At 41.8% G+C, this 12293-nt stretch overlaps 1 non-coding gene across 1 annotated transcript; it reads right to left on the bottom strand.

The window, feature by feature from the left end:
- Positions 1-332: 332 nt before the first annotated feature.
- Positions 333-1727, bottom strand: LOC109756880 (uncharacterized). Its single transcript, XR_012204981.1, has 2 exons — positions 1157-1727; positions 333-1083 (listed from the first exon to the last, which is right to left on the bottom strand). It is a non-coding gene; the product is annotated as an uncharacterized protein (transcript).
- Positions 1728-12293: the final 10566 nt, after the last annotated feature.

The raw sequence follows: 12293 nt of genomic DNA, 5'->3' as shown, positions 1-12293 counted from the left end.
TGAATTTCTTCAGTATGTGGTACACGTGAACTTATGAATTTCTGAAACATGAACTTCGCATGCTATTATAATTCAAGAAAATTACACACAACAATACACATACACTTCGTGTGCTACATGCATTTACACAAATACGAATGCGCACATCTGAAAGAGTATAAACTTCTCACGAAGAGTTCAAAAAATAGAGGGTGAATTTTTTTCCACAAGAAATGTTGGAAATTTTGGTAGGCGAACCTGTACAGTTTTTCAATTGGTTTGCACGTTGAACCGCGTCATCCTTAGAAACTGAACTTCTCTTTTCTTTTCTTTCAATAAAAAACACAACACTATAAAGGAAACATAAATTTCTTTTTGCAATCCTTTTACACGGGGAACCATCCTCACATCAAAGAATGAACATACTATTTTGAAATGAAGGTATGCATTTGAAAAAAACACACACATATACAATACACACTTGACCTTCTGCAACACAGCATCTTGACCTTCGCAAAAACAATTTTTTAAGCCAAATAAATCGTGCATTAGTACTGTAGGTGTCAGGTAAGCCGCCAAGCGTGGCTGCTGGAAAGGCTCGGCGGAAGGTCAGAGAGAGGAGCCAGGGAAGGTCTCACGTGGAGAAAGAACAGGGAAGCTTCGTTGTTTTCTAATTTTCCCATAGCCTTATGTTGTGTGCTTGCAGCACTAACAGGCAGTAGCACCTCCGCGTGCTAGTGAGCATGACTCCCGTGACGTTGCTAGACACAACCGCAGGTGTGCGGCAGGTCATGGCGGCGTCGTGTATGTAGCTGTAGAAATCTGAATTTGTTCAGAGAAGTGAGAACTCTGAACATGCAGCTTGATAGAATATGATGCGGCATGGAGATGGTTGTCCAGGCTGAGGAGGACCTTGCTCCATTTTGCGGTGTCATGCATCCCCTCTGGATGAGGGCGAATCTCTCAACCTGCTATTTTTCTTCAGTCTGGCCTACTACTTTTTCGTAGTATGACCTGCTATGGAGATCTCGACGCTGAGGAGGTAGCCGGCCTCGAACACAGCTGTTGCATCAGGATGGCCTCGATGCAGATGGATCGATGGCACTAGGATGAAAAAAAGAACAGTAAGGAGAGATAGATGCCCGCACAGACTGCTCACACACTGTTTTGCACTCACCCTGTTTGAACTTCTTCAGCTGATGGAATCGACCTTCCTGACGCTGCAGGGCTGGACTGGGCACGCTTGCGCCGGAAGTTGGGGCGCTGGAAATTGGGTGTGATAGATGGCGCCAGAGTTAGGGGCAGCGGCGGCGCCAGAGGTTGGGCCAGTGGTGGTGGCGCAGGGAGTTTGGGGTGGGCGAGGGGACGCCGGAGGTTGGGGCGGGGGAGAGATGGCGCCGGATGTTGGGGCGGCAGCGGCGCCAGAGGTTGGGGTGGCGGCGGCGCTGGAGGTCGGTGCCGGAGGTAGGGCCAGGGCGGCGGCGCGGAGAGCTAGGGGTAGCGGGGGGAGGTGGCACAGAGAGCTAGGGGTAGCGGGGAGCGGCGACGTAGGGAGGTCGGGCATGGAGGCGCAATGGGAGGTCGGGCCTCTGCTGCGACACGGTTGGGCGTCGGGCCTGGCGGCGACATGACTGGAGGTCAGGGCGGGCGACGGCGCATGCCAGGGAGGGAAGGCAGATGTGGGATCGGGGGAGATTAGGGGAAGAGATCGTGGGGATTGGGTGGGGTGGGATTTTTCTTTTTTCTTTTTCTTTTGTGTCGATCGGGGTGGTCTTGTTGGGAGCTCAGTAACATCCGAGACACTGTGATCCAGGATTAGAATAGTGCCTCTCTCTATATATATACACATATATCTATATATATATGGTTGTAAGCATTAAGTCCACATGCGCTGGAAGTCATCCATCAAGATATATTTGTGACGGGACCAAATATGATCTTAATTTGTGCACTGGAAGTCATCCATCAAGGTATGCTTGTTACCTATCGAAGTGGGGGATTTGTCCAAGTTACGTCTTGACCGGCATGCGGCCTGCATCAAGAGTCATTTGTCCAACCGAAGGCCCAATCCGACACGCGGGGTTGCCTCAATAATTAATATTGCAATAATCAGACAAAAGCATTGAGTGTTTAATGACTACACCTCTTCAATCCCCAAGGATAGGATATGTGTTATCGTGTTAAACCTTTAATTTGTTCACTGGTGTTTAGAATAACACTTCACAGTCTCCCTGCCCTTAGCCTCCCTGTGGCTCGTTCTCCATGATCCTGGGTACCTACAGGGATGAACGCGAATGAGACAAGAGACAACTACGAAACAATTTTATGTTACACATACGGGACGTCAATTCAAAGTACTTCCATTGATCCCCCAACATATACATCGGGTTCAAAGGCTCTTGCCTCAACCCATACCTTAGTGAACTACTCACGCATGGAGATGAGATCACATGAAGAACTCACCAAAGAACACATCATGGTGATTGATTGATTGATAATATGTCTTACAATGCATGTCGTGTGTGATACATGATTACAAGTATGACTAGACTGCTGCAAACTATGCTTCTGGTGAAGGTGGGGGCTATGGAGATGGGAAATGACAGCGGCTAGGGTTGATGGAGATGGCTATAGTGGAGATGACGAAAACTGGCTTGTTCTGCAATCTCCTATTAGTCATTTGGCATTAGCCCTTATAAAGGTTGTTCAGGTGCATGAGGAGCCTCAATTTCCATGCCATACGACCGCTCATACGAGCGGGCACGGTTGTATGAAACGTCAACTTTGCTCTATTTCTTCTGGTGCGCCTCCCACTTGATCTCATGTATCTCTACTTTACTCCTTCCATGGAGTGGCTTGATTTTGTCCATGAATAGCCCATTTCCCATGGAACAAATAAAGATAGGATATTTGGAATCCTATGCACTCATTACTCATTAGTGTCAATATAGAAGCAAATATCTCAGTTTTAATGAAATATATCAGTTTAAACTCAGGTTAGAGGAGTGTAAAAATAACACTCACCAACTCCCCCAAGCTTAAACTTGATCGTCCTCGAGCAACATAAGGATAAATCCGAATCATAAGGAACTCGATTGTTTGAACCAAACTAACGAGAAGGTTTTGGTTCACTTATGATCGGTACGCCTAGATAGCCCTCCGATTTCTTGACCTAAAAACTTAGTATAGCTATAGTGGAGGAATGGTTATTATGCAAATGTTAGTGAAGCAAAGGCAATCAACTCAAAGCTCTTAATTCTATTTCCTCTAGTTAACACTTGCTTCTCGGGAATGCATGAAAGAGTTTTTCTTTGATTGAGCCATGAAAACATAAATTAGGAAGTGAAGGACATGTAGAGACAAACATGATTCTAGAGTAACTCACTAACATACCCACGAATGCCTCATCATCAAGGCTCTCAAGCACTTTGTTTCAATCATTGTTTGTTGAAGCTTTGGTTGTCACGTGATGGGATTATGCCAAATAAGTGATCATGCATAAGGTTTTGTAGTGGCTTGATTTGGGGTACTATGGATCATTGTATTTGTCTCTTTAGAGCTCTTATGAACAGTACCCGATATTTACCACATACATACACATCCAAGAGAAAGCTAAATAATATTCGATGTAGTGTTGCCACTACGTACGGTAACAAACTCATAGCCGAATTCTGAGCCGAAACCCTGGTGGATCGTTCTTTGGCCAGCAAAGTTCTCAGCATAACATCAAGAAAGGTGACGAAGCCACATTTACAAACGTACACGTGCATATGGCAGCAGGGCAATGACACCGGCAAGAAGCTGAAGCACCATGTAAGAGATACAACATAATTTTTTGGCATAATCTCGTTCACCCTTCAACTAAGTTCCTCTAGATAATTTAATCCAGAAGTGCTATTGAGTCTACTAAAATAAACAATATGGGGTTGAGTATCTCTAAAAACATTATCTCTACAAATTTTCTCAACACCCAAGTCTTTAAAGACTTTCTCTTGTGCATGGTTACTGTTGGTTAAGATCACTTTCTTTCAAAAATAGTCCCACATCAAGTCTCAGTTATCTAGATTAAACAAAACAAAGGCTACAAAATTACTTTAGCTACTAGGACAAAACATTTGTTTTAACTAACAAGACTTAATCCCACTAGCACACATCACACATACTACTACTACATATATTCTAAGAAATTCAAGTGCAAAAGACGGGAGTCGTAGGACATACCTTCACAATCATGAATGTACACACTTATCTCCTTAACCTTGCATTTCTCATTATCCGGCATAGATTAACTCAAATATAAACAAGAATGCAAATGAACTCCAAGGGCAAAAATAAAAAAGCAAAGCAAAACTTATTCTATTTTTGGTTTTTTGATTTTTTTAAAAATAATTTGCAAACAAAAAATCACAACAGCAAAAACAAAAATGAAAGCAAATAAAAATATAAGTTTTTAAACAAACCAACAGGGCTTGACGCCGAGACGAGATCAACCGGGGTTGACATGTTTGGTTCCTCCGGCGGTGCCGGGTGATGTCTGCTAAGACTACGTCGGTATTTCCCCAAAGAGAAGGGATGATGCAGCACAACAGCGGTAGGTATTTCCCTTAGTGATGAAACCAAGGTTATGGAACCAGTAAGAGAACCAAGCAACACAATGTAAACAACCCCTGCACACAGATAACAAATCCTCGCAACCGGACGTGTAAGGGGTTGTCAATCCCTTTAGGGTAACGGCGCCAAAAATCGGCAAACAGACGTGAGATAAATTGTAGTAGATTGATAGATCGAACGCCAAATAAAATAAATAAGAATAAAATGCAGCGAGGTATTTTTGTATTTTTGGTTTAATAGATCTGAAAATAAGTGCAAAGGAAAAGTAGATCGCAAAGGCAAATATATGAGAAAGAGACCCGGGGGCCGTAGGCTTCACTAGTGGCTTCTCTCGAGAAAAATAGCAAACGGTGGGTGAACAAATTACTGTTGGGCAATTGATAGAACTTCAAATAATCATGACGATATCCAGGCAATGATCATTATATAGGCATCACGTCCAAGATTAGTAGACCGACTCCTGCCTGCATCTACTACTATTACTCCGCACATCGATCGCTATCCAGCATGCATCCAGTGTATTAAGTTCATGGAAAACAGAGTAATGCAATAAGAATGATGATATGATGTAGACAAGATCTATCTATGTAGAGATAGACCCCATCGTTTTATCCTTAGTAGCAACGATACATACGTGTCGGTTCCCCTTCTGTCACTGGGATCAAGCACCGTAAGATCGAACCCACTACAAAGCACCTCTTCCCATTGCAAGATAAATAGATCAAGTTGGCCAAACAAAACCCAAATATCGGAGAAGAAATATGAGGCTATAAGAGATCATGCATAAAAGAGATCAAATAAACTCAAATACTTTCATGGATATAAAAAGATATAACTGATCATAAACTCAAAGTTCATCAGATCCCAACAAACACACCGCAAAAAGAGTTACATCATACGGATCTCCAAGAGACCATTGTATTGATAATTCAGCGAGAGAGAGGAAGCCATCTAGCTACTAACTACAGACCCGAAGTTCTACAAAGAACTACTCACGCATCATCGGAGAGGCACCAATGGAGGTGGTGAACCCCATCCGAGATGGTGTCTAGATTGGATCTGGTGGTTCTGGACTCTGCGGCGGCTGGAATTGATTTTCGTCGACTCCCTTAGGGTTTTCGGAATATTGGGGTATTTATAGAGCAAAGAGGCGGTCCGGGCGGCACCCGAGGTGCGCACAACCCACCAGGGAGCGCCTGGCGCGCCCTGGTGGGTTGTGCTCTGCTCGGAGCACCCCCAAGGCGTAGCCAGGGCCCATTAGGTGTCTTTTGGTCCATAAAAAATCCCCGTAAAGTTTCGTTGCATTTGGACTCCGTTTGGTATGGATTTCCTGCGATGTAAAAAAATGCAAAAAACAGCAAGTGGCACTTGGCACTATGTCAATAGGTTAGTACCAAGAAATGATATAAAATGACTATAAAATGATTATAAAACATCCGATATTGATAATATAACAGCATGGAACAATAAAAATTTATAGATACGTTGGAGCCGTATCACCGGGGAGCCTGGTCCGACATCCTTGAAGGAGATCGGTTCCGGAGTCGGGCCTCCGATTTCTGACAGACCCTCAATCCGGCCAGGTGTCCATCCTAACAGAACAAGCTTTCCGCGGGAATCCATGATGTATTCCAAGGCTCCAAAAGTTACGTTCTGATCCGGGACATAGTTCTCGACGGAGGCCGGATTGCCCACCGAGTCGGCGCATAATAACATGCTACCGAATACGAATAGTTGGTCGGGGACGTATACGTTCCCGTAGCCGGTGCCGCGGTTGATCTGCAGATGAGCCATCGATCCTTCCATTGATCACACAACAGAACTCTCAATAAAAGCACCATTGTTGGTGTGAAGACCGACGGTCCTCGGGGTAAGGGGTCCCGAGTAGTGGATCTTGGATCGGTGGTAACAGGAACAAAAGAGATGATATTTACCCAGGTTCAGGCCCTCTTGGTGGAGGTAAAACCCTATGTCCTGCTCTTGCTTATATTGATGGAGATGTATCGAGTACAAAGCTTGATCTACCTCGAGATCATAAGTTGTGTTCTAACCCTAATGCAACGTGAATGTAATTGTGATTTGGTCCCCTCTACGGGCTAAACCCCTTGGCTTATATACACGCCAGGTAGGGCATTTAGGTTTACATGGTCGGTATCCAGGGGGTCCCATGGAGGCGATAGGCGATGTCTTAGAGTATATGTCAAGTCTTTAGCAGATGCAGTCTTGATCACATCCAAGCGTGTAGCTTCCGGAGTCCACCTTAATAAGAATGAGGGTCCACTGGCCCAGTCCGAGGACCATGGGCCGACTAGGTGAGTACCCCCTAGTCTAGGACACCGTCAGAACCCATTCATATTTTTTCTTGCATAATACCTACTATATTCTAACTTCTCCATCACTTATACTCCCCTGATATAATCCATAGCATCATTGAAACAAGAAAACTATGCAATAGAAAACATAATCTGTCAAAAACAAAACAGTCTGTAATGATCTGAACAAACGTATACTTCTGTAACTCCAAAAATTCTAAAAAATCTGGATACCGTGGGAAATTTGTATGTAAATCATGTCTAAAAAATTAGAATTTTATCTTGTTCCAGTGAATTATAATAATTCTAGTACTGGGCACAAAAGTTTATGTTTTTCATAAAATCAAGTCAACTATCAACCAAATCGTCCAAAAGACTTTACATGGCACAAACACTAATTAAAACATAAAGACACAATCATAACCGTACAAATAATTGTGTCAACACACCAAAACAAAAAGATAAAGCAAATAATTTAAGATAACTATTTGGTTAGCTCCCAACAAGCGCTATTGTTTTACGCTCCTAGCTAGGCGTAAGGCATTGTTTCAAGTATTATCATCTTTAGTTGCAAAGAGTCCAGCACTATCTATCTTCCCTTTTCCTATTTTACTCTCTTTGCCATTATCAATAATATGAACCAAGTGATCAAGTTTGGCATTCAGGGTTTCTATTTCTTTCAAAACACAAAAAGTATCAATCTTTTGTTCCAAAGTAATGAATCTCCTATTTTGTAACACCACATTACCATTTATTTTAGTGGAAAGATTATATAACTCTCTAAACTTAGATTCCATACTAGCTTTAGTGTCTTTTATTACTCAGTTTGACGGCATGTCACTAGTATGGTGGGTTCAATAGTTTCTATATTTGGTTGTCCAAACACATTTTTCATATTTTCATAGGTGTCAAAAGCATTTCTTCCAAGGAAATCTTTTTGAAACATAGAATCCAAGACACGTCGATGAAAAAAAATTAGATCAACATAGAAGTTCCTAAGAAGTAACTTGATACGCCTCTTAGGATTAGCTCTCATTTTTTATTTCACTCGCAAAAAAAGCTCTCATTTATATCTCTAATAATCTATCCCAAGCTTCTTTTAAAGATTCATCACTTAGTTGTTTAAAGTCCAAAATCCCAGAGCCCTCTCCTAAGTAAGGTGGGAATGGCATATGAAGAAGAACTGGCCATACTGGCAAAGCATGCAAAGCGACAAAGTAAAATATTTTTGTGTTTTCGATTTTTATGAGAAGTGGAGGGAGATGAAAAAGAGAGGCAAATAAAAAGTAAGCAAGTAGATGATAGTTTGTAAGTAGGAACCTGACGAGAATTTGATTATGTGTCCCTGACAATGGCGCCAGAAATTCTTCCTGCTACTTGTAAACTGCATTGGGATTTCCCCGAAGAGGAGGGGAGATGTAGTATAATAGAGATAAGTATTTCCCTCAGTGAGAACCAAGGTTATCAAACCAATAGGAGAACCAAGCAAACCCCCCTAAGCAGCACCTACACACAAAAGCAAATACTTGCACCCAACGCGGGCAAGAGGGTTGACAATCCCCTGGGACTCGTTACTTGCAAGGATTAATTATGATAGTGATAGATAGAAAAGTAAATTGCAAAACAAAATAAAAGTAAATAAACTGAAGTAAGGAATTTTATTTTTATAATGTGGTAAAGGTATACCCGAGGGCCATAGTTTTCACTAGAGCCTTCTCTCTCGAACACATAGCATACGGCAGGTGAAAAAATTACTGTTGGGAAATTGATAGAAAAGCGCATAGTTATGACACATTCATGGCAATGATCGTGTATATAGGCATCACGTCCGAGACAAGTAGACCGACTCCTGCCTGCATCTACTACTATTACTCCACCAATTGGCCGCTATCTAGCATGCATCTATGGCACTAAGTTCATGACAAACGGAGTAACGCCTTAAGCAAGATGACATGATGTAGACAAAGTAAACCCAATCGATATGAATAAACCCCGTCATTTTACCCTTAATGGAAATAATACAAATACGTGTCTTCTCCCCTACTATGTCACTAGGATATAGAGCACTTCAAGATTAAACCCATTAAAAAGTACCTCTCCCACTGAAGATAAATCAGTCTAGTTGGCCAAACGAAACGGATAGATCGGAGAGAAATACAAAGCTATAACAATCATGCATACTAAAGTTCAGAAAATACTCAATTACTTTCAATGAATAATCTGATCATAAACCCACAATTCATAGGATCCCAACAAACACACCGCAAAAGAAGATTACTTGAGATAGAACTCCAAGAAGATCGAGGAGCACATGGTATTGAATATCAAAGAGAGAGAAGAAGCCATCTAGCTATTAGCTATGGACCCATAGGTCTATGGAACTACTCACGCATCACCGGAAGGCAGCAAGGATGATGTAGAAGCCCTCCGTGATCGATGCCCTCTCGGCAGGGTGCCCGAAAAGGCCTCGAGATGGGATCGCGGAAGAATAGAAACTTGCGGCGGCAGAAAAAGGGTTTCAGGTGGCTCTCTCGGGGTTTCCCAATATTTGAGAATTTATAGAAGTGGAATTAGATCAGATGGAGCCTCGTGGGGTCCATAAGCTAACAAGGTGCCCCTGGGCGTGCCTTGTTGCCTTGCCGTCTCCTCATACGTCGTCTGGTCTCCTCCCAAAGCTTCTAGGGTCTCTCTTGTCTAGAAAAAAATCGTCAAAAAGTTTCGTAGCGTTTGGACTCTGTTTGGTACTGATTTTCTGGAAAACCAAAAACAAGCAAAAAATAGCAACTCGCACTAGGCACTGGGTTAATGGGTTAGTCCCAAAAAATGATATAAAATAGAACAAAAAGGCATATAAAGTATCGATACATCTACATCGCATCTATAATTTTTTATTTTTTTCATTCCTATATTCTACAACTTTCATATACTTTTAGCAACATTTTATATTGTTTTTGGGACAACATATTGATCCAGTGCCCACTGCCAGTTCCTGCTTATTGCATGTTTTTTGTTTCACAGAATATCCATACCAAACAAAGTCCAAACGCGATAAAAAATTACGGAGATTTATTTTGGAATATATGAGATTCTTGGGAAGAAGAATCAACGCAAGATGACGCCCGAGGTGGCTACAAGCCACCTAGGCGCGCCCGGGGGAAGGCGCGCCCAAGTGGCTTGTGGGACCCTCACAAGTCGGTTGCAGCCCTTTTTCGCCGAAATAAAGATAATTTATGGATAAAAATCCCCTCAAAATTTTAGCCCAATCAGAGTTACAGATCTCCAAAAATTTAGGAAAAGGTTTTCGGCCAGAAAACGGGAACGCGAAACAGAAGAGAACATGGAGAGACAGATCCAATCTCTGAGGTCCAACTGCCCTCCGGGAGCCATGGAGACCATGGACCAGAGGCGAAACCCTCCTCCCATCTAGGGGGAGACCAAGGAGGAAGAAGAAGTAGGGGAGGGGGGTTCTCTCCCCCTCTCTCCCATTAGCGCCGGTACGTCGCCGGGGCAATCATCGTGACGGCGACCTACATCAATCACTTCGTCGCCATCAACACCAACACTCTCCCCCCTCTATGCAGCAGTGTAACACCCCTTCTCCCCATTTTAATCTCTACTTAAACATGGTGCTTAATGCTTCATATTATTATCCAAATATGTGTTGCCATCCTATGATGTTTGAGTAGATACGTTTTGTCCTATGGGTTGATTGATCATCGTGATTGGTTTGAGTTGTATGTTTTATTTTAGTGCTACCCTACGGTGCCCTTCGTGTCATGCAAGCGTGGGGATTACCGTTGTAGGATGTGGCAATGCGTTCATAATTCTCTTATAGCAGGTGGCGTGAGTGACGGAAACACATACCTGAGTAAGGGGGTTGTTGCGTTTGGGAGTAACGAGGACTTGTTACTTAATGTTATGGTTGGTTTTACCTTAATGATCTTTAGTAGTTGCAGATGCTTGCTAGAGTTCCAATCATAAGTGCATGTGATCCAAGTACGGAAAGTATGTTAGCCCATGCCTCTCCCTCATATAAAGTTGCAATATTGATTACCGGTCTAGTTATCGATTGCCTAGGGACAAATCCTTCTCTTGTGTTATAAAAAGCTTTCTACTAAACAACTGACTTTTATTATCTTGCAAATTACTCGTAGTTTTATTCTCGCTAAGTACATCTAGTTTTATCCTTGCAAACTTATCCTTACACCTACAAAGTAGTTTTATTCTTGTTCTAGGTAAAGCGAACGTTAAGTGTGCATAGAGTTGGATCGGTGGTCGATAGAACTTGAAGGGAATATAAATCCTACCTTTAGCTCCTCACTGGGTTCGACACTCTTATTTATAGAGAAACCTACAATTGATCCCCTACACTTATGGTTTATCAAGACCTTTTTCTGGCGTCGTTGCCGGGGAGCAATAGTGTGGGGTGAATACTATCATGTGTGCTTGTTTGCTTTATCTCTAAGTAGATTTTATTTTCTATCACTAAGTAGATTTTATTTTTTGTTCTAAGTTGTTTCATATATTTAGTTATGGATATGGAACACAAAATACCAAAAAAATTGGTTGTAGTTGCTACTCATGGAGATGGGGAACCTCCTAAAACCCTCGATGCTGGTTTTGTGGAAAACATTAAATACTACTTTGATAATCCTGATAAATCTCCATTCAACTTGATAATAGGAGATACCTTGGATCATCTGGAATACATTATGGATTATCGCTTGTCTCAAAAAGGGAAACACTTATGGGATCAAATTAAAATGTTGCGTTGGTACGCTTGGAATTTATGCTTACGATATGACTATACTTGTTGCTCTAAGATGGAGGCTCAACACCTCCCCTTTCAATATGAATTTAATGATAATGAAACCTTGGTTTCTTATGCTAATGGTGTATATTATTACTATGATGTGGAAATAGAAGAATATGTTGCTTTTATAGGTGCTTGTGAAATTAAATCTTTGTTTGAAGAGCATGGAGATTGTGATGATGCTCTTTACAGATCTAAAATTTTTGCTACACTTAAATATTGCTATGAGAATTATAAATACAATTCACATATTGATGAATTTATTGAGAAAGTCCCCGCTGTCCAAGAAGAGACTAATATTTTGCAGGACCACCTTCTAATGAGATTAACTCTTCAACTCACACATTCTTTAATTTCCCTTCGTGCTTACCGAAGGATGAATGCTATGATGATTGCTATGATCCTGTTGATTCATTTGAAATATCCCTTTTTGATGAAATTGATGCTTGTTATGCTTGTGGCCAAGATACCAATTTGAATGATGCTTATGGAGATGAGCTTGCTATAGTTCCTTATGTTAAGAATGAAATTGTTGCTATTGCACCAACACATGATAGTCCTATTATCTTTTTGAATTC

The sequence above is a fragment of the Aegilops tauschii genome, chromosome 3, assembly GCF_002575655.3.
Source record: "Aegilops tauschii subsp. strangulata cultivar AL8/78 chromosome 3, Aet v6.0, whole genome shotgun sequence".
NCBI lineage: Eukaryota > Viridiplantae > Streptophyta > Magnoliopsida > Poales > Poaceae > Aegilops > Aegilops tauschii.
The sequence above is the reverse complement of the archived record's forward strand: the minus strand, read 5'-3'. Positions and strand labels throughout refer to the sequence as shown.